General features: G+C 43.3%; 6 non-coding genes and 4 pseudogenes across 6 annotated transcripts; 6 read left to right on the top strand and 4 right to left on the bottom strand.

Moving 5' to 3' along the window:
* Positions 1 to 20: 20 nt before the first annotated feature.
* Positions 21 to 184, top strand: LOC134998133 (U1 spliceosomal RNA). Its single transcript, XR_010200452.1, has one exon. It is a non-coding gene; the product is annotated as a U1 spliceosomal RNA (small nuclear RNA).
* A 2,424-nt stretch (positions 185 to 2,608) lies between these two features.
* LOC134998083 (U1 spliceosomal RNA) lies at positions 2,609 to 2,772 on the top strand. Its single transcript, XR_010200407.1, has one exon. It is a non-coding gene; the product is annotated as a U1 spliceosomal RNA (small nuclear RNA).
* A 152-nt stretch (positions 2,773 to 2,924) lies between these two features.
* Positions 2,925 to 3,060, top strand: LOC134998134 (U1 spliceosomal RNA; annotated as a pseudogene).
* A 698-nt stretch (positions 3,061 to 3,758) lies between these two features.
* LOC134998105 (U1 spliceosomal RNA) lies at positions 3,759 to 3,922 on the top strand. Its single transcript, XR_010200429.1, has one exon. It is a non-coding gene; the product is annotated as a U1 spliceosomal RNA (small nuclear RNA).
* Positions 3,923 to 7,324: 3,402 nt separating this feature from the next.
* On the top strand, positions 7,325 to 7,503 carry LOC134998078 (U1 spliceosomal RNA; annotated as a pseudogene).
* A 7,058-nt stretch (positions 7,504 to 14,561) lies between these two features.
* Positions 14,562 to 14,724, top strand: LOC134998122 (U1 spliceosomal RNA). Its single transcript, XR_010200445.1, has one exon. It is a non-coding gene; the product is annotated as a U1 spliceosomal RNA (small nuclear RNA).
* Positions 14,725 to 17,260: 2,536 nt separating this feature from the next.
* On the bottom strand, positions 17,261 to 17,424 carry LOC134998101 (U1 spliceosomal RNA). Its single transcript, XR_010200424.1, has one exon. It is a non-coding gene; the product is annotated as a U1 spliceosomal RNA (small nuclear RNA).
* A 691-nt stretch (positions 17,425 to 18,115) lies between these two features.
* LOC134998129 (U1 spliceosomal RNA) lies at positions 18,116 to 18,257 on the bottom strand (annotated as a pseudogene).
* Positions 18,258 to 18,409: 152 nt separating this feature from the next.
* LOC134998095 (U1 spliceosomal RNA) lies at positions 18,410 to 18,573 on the bottom strand. The gene has a single exon (XR_010200419.1). It is a non-coding gene; the product is annotated as a U1 spliceosomal RNA (small nuclear RNA).
* A 692-nt stretch (positions 18,574 to 19,265) lies between these two features.
* On the bottom strand, positions 19,266 to 19,407 carry LOC134998128 (U1 spliceosomal RNA; annotated as a pseudogene).
* Between the last annotated feature and the right edge of the window lie 103 nt (positions 19,408 to 19,510).

Raw genomic sequence — 19,510 nt, 5'->3', positions numbered from 1 at the left:
CCCCAGCTCAAGCCCAACTCCTACTTACCTGCCAAGTGAGATACTATGATCAGGAAGGTGCTTCTCCCAGGGCAAGGCTCACCCATTGCACTCTGGGTGTGCTGCTCCTACGATTTCCCCAAATGTGGGACACTTGACTGCATAATTTGTGTTTCCTCTGGTCGGCTACTCGTATAATTCAGATCTCTTTGTCTCAGGTCTCTCTCCAGCCTAGTTTGCTGTCTGTTTCCACTTCTCTTTTCTTGAGCCCCTGCCTTCTATGCCCTTGTGCACTCTCCTGACTTCTCCTGTCTGCTTACTTTGTGCCTTCCAACGCACAATGCAAACTACAGGTAGTGCTGCAGGGCCAACACCCTTTTACTTGCCTTACAGAGCAGCTCTGGAGCTGTTACAGTGCCCAGCTGCTGCAAGAAATCAGCTTGAATGCTTCAGGGGCTGGGGCATAGCCAACATGAGCAGCAAGATGCAGCACTGGACTATTAGTAATGTACTGTTGTATGCTGAGCACCACAATGCAGCACAAGACAATGAGCAGTGATACTGAGCACTGATGAGGATACTACTGAGAACTGACACTGAGCAGGAGAGACACACTACTAGTATTACTGAGCAGCAATAAGTAACCACTGATACTGGGCACTGATATTGAGATTTCCACTGAGAGAACATAGCCACGTCCTCTCCGCTCTCTCTTCAATGCACGAGTAAAAATGGCGGCAACGCGCAGCTCTTTATATGGAATCCGAATCTCGCGAGAATCCGACAGCGGGATGATGACATTTTCCCTTGTTCAGGTTTTCCGAGTCAGGCGGGAACAACCGAGCCTGCCTCGGACCAGTGTAAACCACGTGGAGTTCGTAGGGAATTCGGTTCTCGGAGAACCGAACCCGCTCCTCTATATATACTATATTACTATGTTACTGTAGTATACAGAACACCACAATGCAATGAGCAGTGATAGTGAGCACTGATGAGGATACTAGAACTGACACTGAGCAGCAAGATGCAGCACTGGACTATTAGTAATGTACTGTAGTATGCTGAGCACCACAATGCAGCACAAGACAATGAGCAGTGATACTGAGCACTGATGAGGATACTACTGAGAACTGACACTGAGCAGGAGAGACACACTACTAGTATTACTGAGCAGCAATAAGTAACCACTGATACTGAGCACTGATATTGAGATTTCCACTGAGAGAACATAGCCACGTCCTCTCCGCTCTCTCTTCAATGCACGAGTAAAAATGGCAGCAACGCGCAGCTCTTTATATGGAATCCGAATCTCGCAAGAATCCGACAGCGGGATGATGACATTTTCCCTTGTTCAGGTTTTCCGAGTCAGGCGGGAACAACCGAGCCTGCCTCGGACCAGTGTAAACCACGTGGAGTTCGTGGGGAATTCGGTTCTCGGAGAACCGAACCCGCTCCTCTCTACCTTATACCCATCAATTTTTTTATTTTCAATCTAAGCCCCTGCAGTTTTCTGTAAGCATCTGCTTCGCTATGATGATCAACAAGTCACAAGGGCAAACACTCAGGGCTTGAGGCGTAGATCTTAGGACCAGCTGCTACAAGCATGGCAGAGGTGTCACTATCACTGGTGACACCCAGAGAGGTGGCGAGGGAGATTGTAATGCAGTGCGCGCAGATAAACAGCGCAATGGTAAAAAGGAGGCATGGTTTCATAGGTAGGGGCGTGGCCTGGTGGCCTGAATCTACATTTTGTTGCTCCGGGTGTCCCGGGGGTTGGGGGCTGCACCCGGGGACTAGTGTGTGAGCTGTGCTGGCTCCTGCACAGTGACAGGGCATGGCCACCCAGCATGACGCCTCCCTTCTTGACCATGCTGTAATTGCAGTCGCACTGCAGTTCAGCGTGATCATAAAAAATGGTGTAGGCTCCTGCTGGTGCAGGCTGTAGAGAAAAGCTGCTGTGACCACGCCCCCTGTGTCTCCTCCGTTGCAGACCCCATTTTGAAGCCTTGCCCCCGGACTAAGAGAAAAGTATGCCCTTGCGCACTATCCTGACTTCTCCTCCCGTCTGCTTAATTTGTGCCTTCCAACGCACAATGCGAACAACAGGTGGTGCTGCAGGGCCCACACCCTTTTTCTTGCCTTACAGAACAGCTCTGGAGCTGTTACAGTGCCCAGCTGCTGCAAGAAATCAGCTTGAATGCTTCAGGGGATGGGGCATGGCCAACATGAGCCCCACACCAAAGGAGGGTGGGGGTGTTTAATGCGAACTAGGGGTCATCCAAGCACTGCAAAAGGCCGCCATGCCCTGCATGCCCCTTTTCTCTTTTCATATGCAGATGAGGGTTCCAGTCAACTTTGGCCCACTGCTTGGATAACATCACCGTATGCAAATCCGTCTGCTGCAGACCTTCCCCCAGGAGTGCTTGTACTAGTTGTTGCATATGGTTTGATATTTGATGGTGCTTCAGTATTAGGCAGCCTTCCGCCCTCCCATGTTCATCTGAAAAGATGTGGTCTCCCTGCAGTTGTTGTCCCCAGATGAGAGTTCCCTTGTGCTGCCTCAGTTGAATCTCCTTTACTTGACAGAGATGTGCCTGAGCAGCGGCCCTCACCAGCCCTATCCCAAATCATACTTATTTTGCATAGGAGATACCATGGTCATGAAGATTGTTCTCCCAGGGTGAGGTTCATTCATTGCATTCTGGGTATGCTGACCCCTGTGATTTTCCCAAATGTGGGAAACTCGACTGCATTATTTGTGGTAGTGGGGGACTGTGTTTGTGCTTTCCTCTGGTCAGCTCTGGTAAAAGTCAGATTTCTTTGTCTCAGATCTTCCTCTAGCCTTGTTCTTCTTTCGAGAGTTCCCTGGTGCTGCCTCAGTTGGATCTCCTTCACTTCACAGGGGGGAACCCGAGCAGCGACCCTCCCCAGCTCTAGCCCAACTCCTACTTACCTGCCAGGTGAGATACTATGATCATGAAGGTGCTTCTCCCAGGGCAAGGCTCAACCATTGCACTCTGGGTGTGCTGCTCCTGCGATTTCCCCAAATGTGGGAAACTTGACTGCATAATTTGTGTTTCCCCTCGTCGGCTCTCGTATAATTCAGATCTCTTTGTCTCAGGTCTCTCTACAGCCTAGTTTGCTGTCTGTTTCCACTTCTCTTTTCTTGAGCCGCTCCCTTCTATGCCCTTGCGCACTATCCTGACTTCTCCCGTCTGCTTACTTCGTGCCTTCCAACGCACAATGCGAACTACAGGTAGTGCTGCAGGGCCCACACCCTTTTACTTGCCTTACAGAGTAGCTCTGGAGCAGTTACAGTGCCCAGCTGCTGCAAGAAATCAGCTTGAATGCTTCAGGGGCTGGGGCATAGCCAACATGAGCCCCACACCGAAGGAGGGTGGAGGTGTGTAATGCGAACTAGGGGTCATCCAAGCGCTGCAAAAGGCCGCCATGCCCTGCACGCCCCTTTTCTCTTTTCATATGCAGACGAGGGTTGAAGCCAACTTTGACCCACTGCTTGGATGACATCACCACATGCAAATCCATCTGCTGCAGGCCTTCCCCCAGGAATGCTTGCACTAGTTGTTGCATTTGGTTTGTTGTTTGGGGGTGCTTCAGCATTAGGCAGCCTTCTGCCCTCACATGTTCATCTGAAAATATGTGTTCTCCCTGCAGTTGTTGTCCCCAGATGAGAGTTCCCTTGTGCTGCCTCAGTTGAATCTCCTTTACTTGACAGAGATGTGCCTGAGCAGCGGCCCTCCCCAGCCCTATCCCAAATCATACTTATTTTGCATAGGCGATACCATGGTCATGAAGATTTTTCTCCCAGGGTGAGGTTCATTCATTGCATTCTGGGTATGCTGACCCCTGTGATTTCCCCAAATGTGGGAAACTCGACTGCATTATTTGTGGTAGTGGGGGACTGTGTTTGTGCTTTCCTCTGGTCAGCTCTGGAAAAAGTCTGATTTCTTTGTCTCAGATCTTCCTCTAGCCTTGTTCTTCTTTCGAGAGTTCCCTTGTGCTGCCTCAGTTGGATCTCTTTCACTTGACAGGGGGGTGCCCGAACAGCGGCATATGTTGAAGATACAATTTGTGAATTGCATTTAACACTATCTCCCTTTCCTGGGGAGAAGATGGTAGGGCCGATTTGAAAAACCGGCGAGGAGGCACCTCTTCGAATTTCAGCTTGTAACCCTGAGAAACAATTTCTATTGCCTAGGGATCCACCTGCGAATGAACCCAGATGTGGCTGAAAACTCGAAGACGTGCCCCCAACTGGGCGGACTCCTTTAGCGGAGCCCCAGCGTCATGCGGTGGATTTTGTAGAGGCCGGGGAGGACTTCTGTTCCTGGGAACTAGCTGTGTTGTGCAGCTTCTTCCCTCTGCCCTTACCTCTGGCAAGAAAGGACGCACCTCGTACTTTCTTGTTTCTCTGTGATCGAAAGGACTGCATTTGATAATGTGGTGCTTTCTTAGGCTGTGAGGGAATATAAGGCAAAAAATTTGATTTACCAGCTGTAGCTGTGGAGACTAGGTCCGAGAGACCTTCCCCAAACAATTCCTCACCCCTGTAAGGTAAAACCTCCATATGCCTTTTTGAGTCGGCATCACCTGTCCATTGCCGGGTCCATAGGACTCGTCTAGCAGAAATCGACATAGCGTTTATTCGAGAACCCAGTAGACTAATGTCACTTTGAGCATCTCTCATATATAGGACAGCATCTTTTATATGCCCTATGGTCAATAACATAGCATCCTTATCTAGGGTCTCAATCTCTGCTGATAAGGTATCTGTCCATGCTGCCACTGCGCTACAACCCCGGCCGACGCAATTACCGGTCTGAGTAAGGTACCAGAATGTGTGTAAATGGACTTTAGGGTAACCTCCTGCTTGCGGTCAGCAGGGTCCCTGATGGTAGCCGTATCCTGGGATGGCAGCGCTACCTTTTTGGATAAGCGTGTCAATGCTTTATCCACCCTAGGGGAGGATTCCCACCGTATCCTGTCCATTGGCGGGAAAGGATACGCCATAAGAATCCTTTTGGGAATCTGCAGCTTTTTGTCTGGAGATTCCCAAGCTTTTTCACATAATTCGTTCAACTCATGTGAGGGGGGAAAGGTTATCTCAGGTTTCTTTCCCTTATACATGTGTACCCTCGTGTCAGGGACAGGGGACTCTGTGATGTGCAAAACATCTTTTATTGCAATAATCATATATCGAATACATTTAGCCAATTTTGGCTGTAACTTTGCATCATCGTAGTCGACACTATGTCGGTATCTGTGTCAACTATTTGGGATAGTGGGCGCTTTTGAGACCCCGAAGGTCCCTGCGACATAGGGACAGGCATGGGTTGACTCCCTGACTGTTCCCTAGCTTCAGCTTTGTCTAATCTCTTGTGTAATAAGTTTACATTAGCACTTAAAACATTCCACATATCCATCCAGTCAGGTGTCGGCGTTGTCGATGGAGACACCACATTAATTTGCTCCTGCTCCTCTCTAGGAGAGCCTTCTACCTCAGACATGTCGACACACGTGTACCGACACACCATACACTCAGGGAATCCTCTTATCTGAGGACAGTTCCCCAACAAGGCCCTTTGGAGAGACAGAGAGAGAGAGTATGCCAGCACACACCCCAGCGCTATATGACCCAGGAAAAAAACACAATAATTTTATGTTTACCCAGTAGCGCTGTATTTCCATATATATATGCGCCTAATTATGTGCCCCCCTCTTCTTTAAGACCCTCTTTCTACCGTGGTATAAGCAGGGGAGAGTCCGTGGAGCTTCCCCTCAGCGGTGCTGTGGAGAAAATGGCGCTGGTGAGTGCTGAGGGAGAAGCCCCACCCCCTCAGCGATGGGCTTCTGTCCCGCTCAAATATAGTAAAAAAATGGCGGGGGCTCTTATATATATATATACAGTGCCTAGCTGCATATATATTTATTTTGCCAAAGAGTGGTCTATATTGCTGCCCAGGGCGTCCCCCCTGCGCCCTTCACCCTTACACTGACTGCCGTGTGTGAGGTGTATTGGAGCAATGGAGCACAGCTTTACTGCTGTGCGTTACCTCAGTGAAGATCATGAAGTCTTCCGCCGCCTCTGAAGTCTTCTTTTCTTCTCATACTCACCCGGCTTCTATCTTCCGGCTCTGCGAGGGGGACGGCGGCGCGGCTCTGGGACGGACGGCGAGGGTGAGACCTGCGTACCGATCCCTCTGGAGCTAATGCTGTACAGTAGCCTAAGAAGCAGAGCCTATCAACTCACAGAAGTAGGTGTGCATCTCTCCCCTCCGCCCCTCGATGCAGGGAGTCTGTTGCCAGCAGGCTCCCTGAAAATAAAAAAATCTAACAAATATACTTTCTGTCAGGAAACTCAGGAGAGCTCCCTGAAAAGCACCCAGTCTCCTCTGGGCACAGTAGTAAACTGAGGTCTGGAGGAGGGGCATAAAGGGAGGAGCCAGTGCACACCCAGATCTAAAGTCTTTCTTAAAGTGCCCATGTCTCCTGCGGAGCCCGTCTATCCCCCATGGTCCTTACGGAGTCCCCAGCATCCTCTAGGACGTAAGAGAAAAATTATGCTGGCAGAAAAATCCAATTGAGTGATTAAACAGCTCCAGAGCTGCTCTGTAAGGCAAGTAAAAGGGTGTGGGCCCTGCAGCACTACCTGTAGTTTGCATTGTGCATTGGAAGCCTAGTTTGCTGTCTGTTTCCACTTCTTTTTTCTTGAGCCCCTCCCGTCTATACCCTTGTGCACTATCCTGACTTCTCCTCCCGTCTGCTTACTTTGTGCCTTCCAATGCACAATGCAAACTACAGGTAGTGCTGCAGGGCCCACACCCTTTTACTTGCCTTACAGAGCAGCTCTGGAGCTGTTACAGTGCCCAGCTGCTGCAAGAAATCAGCTTGAATCCTTCAGGGGCTGGGGCATAGCCAACATGAGCCCCACACCGACGGAGGGTGGAGGTGTTTAATGCGAACTAGGGGTCATCCAAGTGCCGCAAAAGGCCGCCATGCCCTGCACGCCCCTTTTCTCTTTTCATATGCAGACGAGGGTTGAAGCCAACTTTGACCCACTGCTTGGATGACATCGCCATATGCAAATCCATCTGCTGCAGGCCTTCCCCCAGGAATACTTGCACTAGTTGTTGCATTTGGTTTGTTGTTTGAGGGTGCTTCAGTATTAGGCAGCCTTCTGCCCTCCCATGTTCATCTGAAAATATGTGTTCTCCCTGCAGTTGTTGTCCCCAGATGAGAGTTCCCTTGTGCTGCCTCAGTTGAATCTCCTTTACTTGACAGAGATGTGCCTGAGCAGCGGCCCTCCCCAGCCCTATCCCAAATCATACTTATTTTGCATAGGAGATACCATGGTCATGAAGACTGTTCTCCCAGGGTGCGGTTCATTCATTGCATTCTGGGTATGCTGACCCCTGTGATTTCCCCAAATGTGGGAAACTCGACTGCATTATTTAATGCGAACTAGGGGTCATCCAAGCACCGCAAAAGGCCGCCATGCCCTGCATACCCCTTTTCTCTTTTCATAAGCAGACGAGGTTTGAAGCCAACTTTGACCCACTGCTTGGATGACATCACTTGCTGCCTTTCCAATGAAGCAAGTTTAATTTAATAATAGGTGAAAAACCATCCCTACAAAGGTGTTAATCAGATACTTGGCTTTGTGGACACTTTTCAGAGCACAAATTTGTTAGCATAAAAATAAAGCCAGAAAATGAAGAGCTGTTTAATCACTCAATTGGATTTTTCTGCCAGCATATTTCTTTTTCTCTGCAACCCACTGCTAAATTGTGCTTCCTAGCTGTTTTTATAAAATCACTGAATCAAATCTAACTCTGATTACATCAGAGAAGGCCAGGTACCCTACACCATAACAGGGGGTTTGAAATTTTGACTTGTCTACTTAAAGATCACCAAAATCTGATAACAAGGTCAATTAAGTCCCTGGGTGGGATTGAACCACCAACCTTTTGGTTAACAGCCTTACACACTAACTGATTGCGCCACAGCGACACTTTGCAGAAGTACATACTGACAAAGGCTAATAAGCATTCATCTAGAACGATTCCTAGAAACATTTTAAAAAGTCAATAATGTGGAGAGTTTTTGTAAGATGTTTCTTCCATCAACCAATGAAGAAACACATTGGTACTTTCCCATGATGAGTGAGTGCTTCAGGATCTTTTGCACTTACATGTGCAGCAGAGTACTGTAATGGAAGCATGCTGGGTCCATAACCCAGAGGTAGGCAGATTGAAACTATCCTCTGCTATATGCATTTTTTTTTGTTAATTAAAGTAATCCAAAACTGGGATTGATATTTTTGCTCTTTTATTTTTACTTAAAGTACAATAACTTTTACCATTTTAATTTGTTTTAATAGTATATTGACAGTATTGTTTTCTTTCAAAAATCCAATTAATTTTCTTTACCCGATTATTAAAATGGTAATTGACAAAAACAAACTACATTGTCACCAGAAGAGCAATACAAAATGTACAAGTGATATATTAAAATCATCTTTCCAGCTTGAATTTCAATGATGCATTGGGGCAACGATTTTGTGAGAAACATCTTCACCCTTAAATAAAGATTTTCTTAATTCCTTACCTGTGTGCTAATTAGATATCACCTTGTTTTCACATTAAACAGACTTCCACATGAGAAAACAGCAAAGATGCAGTGGCGTTAATGTTTCCTGGTGTCAACCTGTATTATTTCCGTAGATATTGAAATGAGGATGCATCTTGCTGCCTTTCCAATGAAGCAAGTTTAATTTAGTAATAGGTGAAAAACCATCCCTACAAAGATGTTAATCAGATACTTGGCTTTGTGGACACTTTTCAGAGAACAAATTTGTAATCATAAAAATAAAGCCAGAAAATGAAGAGCTGTTTAATCACTCAATTGGATTTTTCTGCCAGCATTTTTCTTTTTCTCTGCAACCCACTGCTAAATTGTGCTTCCTAGCTGTTTTTTTATAAAATCACTTAATCAAATCTAACTCTGATTACATCAGAGAAGGCCAGGTACCCTATACCATAAGAGGGGGTTTGCAATTTTGACTTGTCTACTTAAATATCACCAAAATCTGATAACAAGGTCAATTAAGTCCCTGGGTGGGATTGAACCACCAACCTTTTGGTTAACAGCCTTACACACTAACTGATTGCGCCACAGCGACACTTTGCAAAAAGCCCATACTGACAAAGACTAATAAGCATTCATCTAGAACGTTTCCTAGAAAAACTTTAAAAAGTCAATAATCTGGAGAGTTTTTGTAAGATGTTTCTTCCAGCAACCAATGAAGAAACACATTGGTACTTTCGCATGATGAGTGAGTGCTTCAGGATCTCTTGCACTTACATGTGCAGCAGAGTACTGCAATGGAAGCATGCTGGGCCCATAACCCAGAGGTAGGCAGATTGAAACTATCCTTTGCTATATGAATTTTTTTTTTTGTTCATTAAAGTAATCCAAAACTGGGATTGATATTTTAGCTTTTATTTTTACTTAAAGTACAATAACTTTTACCATTTTAATTTGTTTTAATAGTATATTGACAGTATTGTTTTCTTTCAAAAATCCACTTACTTTTCTTTACCCTATTATTAAAATGGTAATTGACAAAAACAAACTACATTGTCACCATAAGAGCAATACAAAATGTACAAGTGATATATTAAAATCATCTTTCCAGCTTGAATTTCAATGATGCATTGGGGCAACGATTTTGTGAGAAACATCTTCACCCTTAAATAAAGATTTTCTTAATTCCTTACCTGTGTGCTAATTAGATATCACCTTGTTTTCACATTAAACAGACTTCCACATGAGAAAGCAGCAAGGATGCAGTGGCGTTAATGTTTCCTGGTATCAACCTGTATTATTTCAGTAGATATTGAAATGAGGATGCATCTTGCTGCCTTTCCAATGAAGCAAGTTTAATTTAGTAATAGGTGAAAAACCATCCCTACAAATATGTTAATCAGATACTTGGCTTTGTGGACACTTTTCAGAGAACAAATTAGTTAGTATAAAAATAAAGCCAGAAAATGAAGAGCTGTTTAATCACTCAATTGGATTTTTCTGCCAGCATATTTCTTTTTCTCTGCAACCCACTGCCAAATTGTGCTTCCTAGCTGTTTTTATAAAATCACTGAATCAAATCTAACTCTGATTACATCAGAGAAGGCCAGGTACCCTACACCATAACAGGGGGTTTGAAATTTTGACTTGTCTACTTAAAGATCACCAAAATCTGATAACAAGGTCAATTAAGTCCCTGGGTGGGATTGAACAACCAACCTTTTGGTTAATAGCCTTACACACTAACTGATTGCGCCACAGCTACACTTTGCAAAAGTACATACTGACAAAGGCTAATAAGCATTCATCTAGAACGATTCCTAGAAACATTTTAAAAAGTCAATAATGTGGAGAGTTTTTGTAAGATGTTTCTTCCATCAACCAATGAAGAAACACATTGGTACTTTCCCATGATAAGTGAGTGCTTCAGGACCTCTTGCACTTACATGTGCAGCAGAGTACTGTAATGGAAGCATGCTGGGTCCATAACCCAGAGGTAGGCAGATTGAAACTATCCTCTGCTATATGCATTTTTTTTTTGTTAATTAAAGTAATCCAAAACTGGGATTGATATTTTTACTCTTTTATTTTTACTTAAAGTACAATAACTTTTACCATTTTAATTTGTTTTAAGAGTATATTGACAGTATTGTTTTCTTTCAAAAATCCACTTAATTTTCTTTACCCGATTATTAAAATGGTAATTGACAAAAACAAACTACATTGTCACCAGAAGAGCAATACAAAATGTACAAGTGATATATTAAAATCATCTTTCCAGCTTGAATTTCAATGATGCATTGGGGCAACGATTTTGTGAGAAACATCTTCACCCTTAAATAAAGATTTTCTTAATTCCTTACCTGTGTGCTAATTAGATATCACCTTGTTTTCACATTAAACAGACTTCCACATGAGAAAACAGCAAAGATGCAGTGGCGTTAATGTTTCCTGGTGTCAACCTGTATTATTTCCGTAGATATTGAAATGAGGATGCATCTTGCTGCCTTTCCAATGAAGCAAGTTTAATTTAGTAATAGGTGAAAAACCATCCCTACAAAGATGTTAATCAGATACTTGGCTTTGTGGACACTTTTCAGAGAACAAATTTGTAATCATAAAAATAAAGCCAGAAAATGAAGAGCTGTTTAATCACTTAATTGGATTTTTCTGCCAGCATTTTTCTTTTTCTCTGCAACCCACTGCTAAATTGTGCTTCCTAGCTGTTTTTTTATAAAATCACTTAATCAAATCTAACTCTGATTACATCAGAGAAGGCCAGGTACCCTACACCATAAGAGGGGGTTTGCAATTTTGACTTGTCTACTTAAATATTACCAAAATCTGATCACAAGGTCAATTACGTCCCTGGATGGGATTGAACCACCAACCTTTTGATTAATAGCTGAACACACTAACCGATTGCGCCACAAAGACACTTTGCGAAAAGTACATACTGACAAAGACTAATAAGCATTCATCTAGAACGTTTCCTAGAAAAACTTTAAAAAGTCAATAATCTGGAGAGTTTTTGTAAGATGTTTCTTCCAGCAACCAATGAAGAAACACATTGGTACTTTCGCATGATGAGTGAGTGCTTCAGGATCTCTTGCACTTACATGTGCAGCAGAGTACTGCAATGGAAGCATGCTGGGCCCATAACCCAGAGGTAGGCAGATTGAAACTATCCTTTGCTATATGCATTTTTTTTTTGTTCATTAAAGTAATCCAAAACTGGGATTGATATTTTAGCTTTTATTTTTACTTAAAGTACAATAACTTTTACCATTTTAATTTGTTTTAATAGTATATTGACAGTATTGTTTTCTTTCAAAAATCCTATTAATTTTCTTTACCCGATTATTAAAATGGTAATTGACAAAAACAAACTACATTGTCACCAGAAGAGCAATACAAAATGTACAAGTGATATATTAAAATCATCTTTCCAGCTTGAATTTCAATGATGCATTGGGGCAACGATTTTGTGAGAAACATCTTCACCCTTAAATAAAGATTTTCTTAATTCCTTACCTGTGTGCTAATTAGATATCACCTTGTTTTCACATTAAACAGACTTCCACATGAGAAAGCAGCAAGGATGCAGTGGCGTTAATGTTTCCTGGTGTCAACCTGTATTATTTCAGTAGATATTGAAATGAGGATGCATCTTGCTGCCTTTCCAATGAAGCAAGTTTAATTTAGTAATAGGTGAAAAACCATCCCTACAAATATGTTAATCAGATACTTGGCTTTGTGGACACTTTTCAGAGAACAAATTCGTTAGCATAAAAATAAAGCCAGAAAATGAAGAGCTGTTTAATCACTCAATTGGATTTTTCTGCCAGCATATTTCTTTTTCTCTGCAACCCACTGCTAAATTGTGCTTCCTAGCTGTTTTTTTTATAAAATCACTGATTCAAATCTAACTCTGATTACATCAGAGTAGGCCAGGTACCCTACACCATAAGAAGGGGGTTTGAAATTTTGACTTGTCTACTTAAAGATCACCAAAATCTGATAACAAGGTCAATTACATCCCTGCGTGGGATTGAACCACCAACCCTGTGATTAATAACCAAACACACCAACAGATTGCGCCACAGAGACACTTTACAAACGTACATACTGACAAAGGCTAATAAGCATTCATCTAGAACGTTTCCTAGAAAAACTTTAAAAAGTCAATAATCTGGAGAGTTTTTGTAAGATGTTTCTTCCATCAACCAACGAAGAAACACATTGGTACTTTCCCATGATGAGTGAGTGCTTCAGGATCTCTTGCACTTACATGTGCAGCAGAGTACTGCAATGGAAAAATGCTGGGCCCATAACCCAGAGGTAGGCAGATTGAAACTATCCTCTGCTATATGCATTTTTTTTTGTTAATTAAAGTAATCCAAAACTGGGATTGATATTTTTGCTCTTTTATTTTTACTTAAAGTGCAATAACTTTTACCTTTTTAATTTGTTTTAATAGTATATTGACAGTATTGTTTTCTTTCAAAAATCCACTTAATTTTCTTTACCCTATTATTAAAATGGTAATTGACAAAAACAAACTACATTGTCACCAGAAGAGCAATACAAAATGTACAAGTGATATATTAAAATCATCTTTCCAGCTTGAATTTCAATGATGCATTGGGGTAACGATTTTGTGAGAAACACCTTCACCCTTGAATAAAGATTTTCTTAATTCCTTACCTGTGTGCTAATTAGATATCACCTTGTTTTCACATTAAACAGACTTCAACATGCGAAAGCAGCAAGGATGCAGTGGCGTTAATGTTTCCTGGTGTCAACCTGTATTATTTCAGTAGACATTGAAATGAGGATGCATCTTGCTGCCTTTCCAATGAAGCAAGTTTAATTTAGTAATAGGTGAAAAACCATCCCTACAAAGGTGTTAATCAGAGACTTGGCTTTGTGGACACTTTTCAGAGAACAAATTTGTTAGCATAAAAATAAAGCCAGAAAATGAAGAGCTGTTTAATCACTCAATTGGATTTTTTTGCCAGCATATTTCTTTTTCTCTGCAACCCACTGCTAAATTGTGCTTCCTAGCTGTTTTTTATAAAATCACTGAATCAAATCTAACTCTGATTACATCAGAGAAGGCCAGGTACCCTACACCATAAGAGGGGGTTTGAAATTTTTACTTGTCTACATAAAGATCACCAAAATCTGATAACAAGGTCAATTACGTCCCTGGGTGGGATTGAACCACCAACTTTTTGGTTAATAGCCTTACACACTAACTGATTGCGCCACAGCGACACTTTGCAAAAGCATATACTGAAAAAGGCTAATAAGCATTCATCTAGAACGTTTCCTAGAAACATTTTAAAAAGTCAATAATGTGGAGAGTTTTTGTAAGATGTTTCTTCCATCAACCAATGAAGAAACACATTGGTACTTTCCCATGATGAGTGAGTGCTTCAGGATCTCTTGCACTTACATGTGCAGCAGAGTACTGTAATGGAAGCATGCTGGGTCCATAACCCAGAGGTAGGCAGATTGAAACTATCCTCTGCTATATGCATTTTTTTTGTTAATTAAAGTAATCCAAAACTGGGATTGACATTTTTGCTCTTTTATTTTTACTTAAAGTACAATAACTTTTACCATTTTAATTTGTTTTAATAGTATATTGACAGTATTGTTTTCTTTCAAAAATTCACTTAATTTTCTTTTCTGTGTGCTAATTAGATAGCACCTTGTTTTCACATTAAATAGACTTCCACATGAGAAAGCAGCAAGGATGCAGTGGCGTTAATGTTTCCTGGTGGTAGTGGGGGACTGTGTTTGTGCTTTCCTCTGGTCAGCTCTGGTAAAAGTCAGATTTCTTTGTCTCAGATCTTCCTCTAGCCTTGTTCTTCTTTCGAGAGTTCCCTTGTGCTGCCTCAGTTGGATCTCCTTCACTTGACAGGGGCGTACCCGAGCAGCGACCCTCCCCAGCACTAGCCCAACTCCTACTTACCTGCCAGGTGAGATACTATGATCATGAAGGTGCTTCTCCCAGGGCAAGGCTCACCCATTGCACTCTGGGTGTGCTGCTCCTGCGATTTCCCCAAATGTGGGAAACTTGACTGCATAATTTGTGTTTCCCCTGGTCGGCTCTCGTATAATTCAGATCTCTTTGTCTCAGGTCTCTCTCCAGCCTAGTTTGCTGTCTGTTTCCACTTCTCTTTTCTTAAACCGCTCCCTTCTATGTCCTTGCGCACCTTAATTAAATCTAACTCTGATTACGTCAGAGAAGGCCAGGTACCCTACACCATAAGAGGGGGTTTGAAATTTTGACTTGTCTACTTAAAGATCACCAAAATCTGATCACAAGGTCAATTACATCACTGGGTGGGAACCTTTTGGTTAATAGCCCATGTAAGTGCAAGAGATCCTGAAGCACTCACTCATCATGGGAAAGTACCAATGTGTTTCTTACAAAAATTCTCCAGATTATTGACTTTTTAAAGTTTTTCTAGGAAACGTTCTAGATGAATGCTTATTAGCCTTTGTCAGTATGTACTTTTGCAAAGTGTCGCTGTGGCGCAATCAGTCAGTGTGTATGGCTATTAACCTAAAGGTTGGTGATTCAATCCCACCCAGGGACGTAATTGACCTTGTTATCAGATTTTGGTGATCTTTAAGTAGACAAGTCAAAATTTCAAACCCCCTCTTATGGTGTAGGGTACCCGGCCTTCTCTGATGTAATCAGAGTTAGATTTGATTAAGTGATTTTATAAAAAACAGCTAGGAAGCACAATTTAGCAGTGGGTTGCAGAGAAAAAAAATTATGCTGGCAGAAAAGTCCAATTGAGTGATTAAACAGCTCTTCATTTTCTGATTTTATGTTTATGCTAACAAATTTGCTCTCTGAAAAGTGTCCACAAAGCCAAGTCTCTGATTAACACCTTTGTAGGAATGATTATCCACCTATTACTGAATTAAACTTGCTTCATTGGAAAGGAAGCAAGATGCATCCTCATTTCAATGTCTACTGAAATAATACAGGTTGACACCAGGAAACATAAACGCCACTGCATCCTTGCTGCTTTCGCATGTGGAAGTCTGTTTAATGTGAAAACAAGGTGATATCTAATTAGCACACAGGTAAGGAATTAAGAAAATCTTTATTTAAGGGTGAAGGTGTTTCTCACAAAATCGTTGCCCCAATGCATCATTGAAATTCAAGCTGGAAAGATGATTTTAATATATCACTTGTACATTTTGTATTGCTCTTCTGGTGACAATGTAGTTTGTTTTTGTCAATTACCATTTTAATAATAGGGTAAAGAAAATTAAGTGGATTTTTGAAAGAAAACAATACTGTCAATATACTATTAAAACAAATTAAAATGGTAAAAGTTATTGTACTTTAAGTAAAAATAAAAGAGCAAAAATATCAATCCCAGTTTTGGATTACTTTAATTAACAAAAAAAAATGCATATAGCAGAGGATAGTTTCAATCTGCCTACCTCTGGGTTATGGGCCCAGCATGTTTCCATTGCAGTACTCTGCTGCACATGTAAGTGCAAGAGATCCTGAAGCACTCACTCATCATGGGAAAGTACCAATGTGTTTCTTCGTTGGTTGATGGAAGAAACATCTTACAAAAACTCTCCAGATTATTGACTTTTTAAAAAATTGATGGGTATAAGGTAGAGAGGAGCGGGTTCGGTTCTCCGAGAACCGAATTCCCCACGAACTCCACGTGGTTTACACTGGTCCGAGGCAGGCTCGGTTGTTCCCGCCTGACTCGGAAAACCTGAACAAGGGAAAATGTCATCATCCCGCTGTCGGATTCTCGCGAGATTCGGATTTCATATAAAGAGCTGCGTGTTGCCGCCATTTTTACTCGTGCATTGAAGAGAGAGTGGAGAGGACGTGGCTATGTTCTCTCAGTGGAAATCTCAATATCAGTGCTCAGTATCAGTGGTTACTTATTGCTGCTCAGTAATACTAGTAGTGTGTCTCTCCTGCTCAGTGTCAGTTCTCAGTAGTATCCTCATCAGTGCTCAGTATCACTGCTCATTGTCTTGTGCTGCATTGTGGTGCTCAGCATACTACAGTACATTACTAATAGTCCAGTGCTGCATCTTGCTGCTCAGTGTCAGTTCTAGTATCCTCATCAGTGCTCACTATCACTGCTCATTACATTGTGGTGTTCTGTATACTACAGTAACATAGTAATATAGTAACATATAGTAATATAGTTTTTGAGGTTGAAAAGAGGCAAATTGCCCATCGTGTTCAACCTGTTTTAAGTTGTGATGATTCTACATACTTGCTGAATAATGTTTTATGACTAGTTAACTACTACAACTCATGTTACCCCCGGATTAACCATGTTGATATTTTAAGTATTATAACCTTGGATAGCTTTTTCATTCAGAAATGTATCCATTCCTTTTTTAAATCCAATTACAGAGTCCACCATTACCACCTTCCCTGGCAGGGAATTCCACATCCTGATTGCCCTAACAGTGAAGATCATAGTATCTCACCTGGCAGGTAAGTAGGAGTTGGGCTAGAGCTGTGGGGGATTGCTGCTTGGGCACCCCCTGTCAAGTGAAGGAGATCCAACTGAGGCAGCACAAGGGAACTCTCGAAAGAAGAACAAGGCTAGAGGAAGATCTGAGACAAAGAAATCTGACTTTTACCAGAGCTGACCAGAGGAAAGCACAAACACAGTCCCCCACTACCACAAATAATGCAGTTGAGTTTCCCACATTTGGGGAAATCACAGGGGTCAGCATACCCAGAATGCAATGAATGAACCTCACCCTGGGAGAACAATCTTCATGACCATGGTATCTCCTATGCAAAATAAGTATGATTTGGGATAGGGCTGGGGAGGGCCGCTGCTCAGGCACATCTCTGTCAAGTAAAGGAGATTCAACTGAGGCAGCACAAGGGAACTCTCATCTGGGGACAACAACTGCAGGGAGAACACATATTTTCAGATGAACATGGGAGGGCAGAAGGCTGCCTAAAACTGAAGCACCCCCAAACAACAAACCAAATGCAACTACTAGTGCAAGCATTCCTGGGGGAAGGCCTGCAGCAGATGGATTTGCATATGGTGATGTCATCCAAGCAGTGGGTCAAAGTTGGCTTCAACCCTCGTCTGCATATGAAAAGAAAAAAGGGGTGTGCAGGGCATGGCGGTCTTTTGCGGCGCTTGGATGACCCCTAGTTTGCATTAAACACCTCCACCCTCCTTCGGTGTGGAGCTCATGTTGGCTATGCCCCAGCCCCTGAAGCATTCAAGCTGATTTCTTGCAGCAGCTGGGCACTGTAACAGCTCCAGAGCTGCTCTGTAAAGCAAGTAAAAGGGTGTGGGCCCTGCAGCACTACCTGTAGTTTGCATTGTGCGTTGGAAGGCACAAAGTAAGCAGACGGGAGAAGTCAGGATAGTGCACAAGGGTATAGAAGGAGGGGCTCAAGAAAAAAGAAGTGGAAACAGACAGCAAACTAGGCTGGAGAGAGACCTGAGACAAAGAGATCTGAATTATATGAGAGCCGACCAGGGGAAACACAAATTATGCAGTCAAGTTTCCCACATTTGGGGAAATCGCAGGGGCAGCACACCCAGAGTGCAATGGGTGAGCCTTGCCCTGGGAGAAGCATCTTCATGATCATAGTATCTCACCTGGCAGGTAAGTAGGAGTTGGGCTAGAGCTGGGGAGGGTCGCTGCTCGGGCACCCCCCTGTCAAGTGAAGGAGATCCAACTGAGGCAGCACAAGGGAACTCTCGAAAGAAGAACAAGGCTAGAGGAAGATCTGAGACAAAGAAATCTGACTTTTACCCGAGCTGACCAGAGGAAAGCACAAACACAGTCCCCCACTACCACAAATAAAGCAGTTGAGTTTCCCACATTTGGGGAAATCACAGGGGTCAGCATACCCAGAATGCAATGAATGAACCTAACCCTGGGAGAACAATCTTCATGACCATGGTATCTCCTATGCAAAATAAGTATGATTTGGGATAGGTCTGGGGAGGGCCGCTGCTCAGGCACATCTCTGTCAAGTAAAGGAGATTCAACTGAGGCAGCACAAGGGAACTCTCATCTGGGGACAACAACTGCAGGGAGAACACATATTTTCAGATGAACATGGGAGGGCAGAAGGCTGCCTAATACTGAAGCACCCCCAAACAACAAACCAAATGCAACAACTAGTGCAAGCATTCCTGGGGGAAGGCCTGCAGCAGATGGATTTGAATATGGTGATGTCATCCAAGCAGTGGGTCAAAGTTGGCTTCAACCCTCGTCTGCATATGAAAAGAATAAAGGGGTGTGCAGGGCATGGCGGCCTTTTGCGGCGCTTGGATGACCCCTAGTTCGCATTAAACACCTCCACCCTCCTTCGGTGTGGGGCTCATGTTGGCTATGCCCCAGCCCCTGAAGCATTCAAGCTGATTTCTTGCAGCAGCTGGGCACTGTAACAGCTCCAGAGCTGCTCTGTAAAGCAAGTAAAAGGGTGTGGGCCCTGCAGCACTACCTGTAGTTTGCATTGTGCGTTGGAAGGCACAAAGTAAGCAGACGGGAGAAGTCAGGATAGTGCACAAGGGTATAGAAGGGAGGGGCTCAAGAAAAAAGAAGTGGAAACAGACAGCAAACTAGGCTGGAGAGAGACCTGAGACAAAGAGATCTGAATTATATGAGAGCCGACCAGGGGAAACACAAATTATGCAGTCAAGTTTCCCACATTTGGGGAAATCGCAGGGGCAGCACACCCAGAGTGCAATGGGTGAGCCTTGCCCTGGGAGAAGCATCTTCATGATCATAGTATCTCACCTGGCAGGTAAGTAGGAGTTGGGCTAGAGCTGGGGAGGGTCGCTGCTCGGGCACCCCCCTGTCAAGTGAAGGAGATCCAACTGAGGCAGCACAAGGGAACTCTCGAAAGAAGAACAAG

The sequence above is a fragment of the Pseudophryne corroboree genome, unplaced genomic scaffold (assembly GCF_028390025.1).
Source record: "Pseudophryne corroboree isolate aPseCor3 unplaced genomic scaffold, aPseCor3.hap2 scaffold_1475, whole genome shotgun sequence".
In the NCBI taxonomy this organism is placed as follows: domain Eukaryota; kingdom Metazoa; phylum Chordata; class Amphibia; order Anura; family Myobatrachidae; genus Pseudophryne; species Pseudophryne corroboree.
Note: the sequence above shows the minus strand (reverse complement) of the source record. Positions and strands in the feature narration are given on the sequence as shown.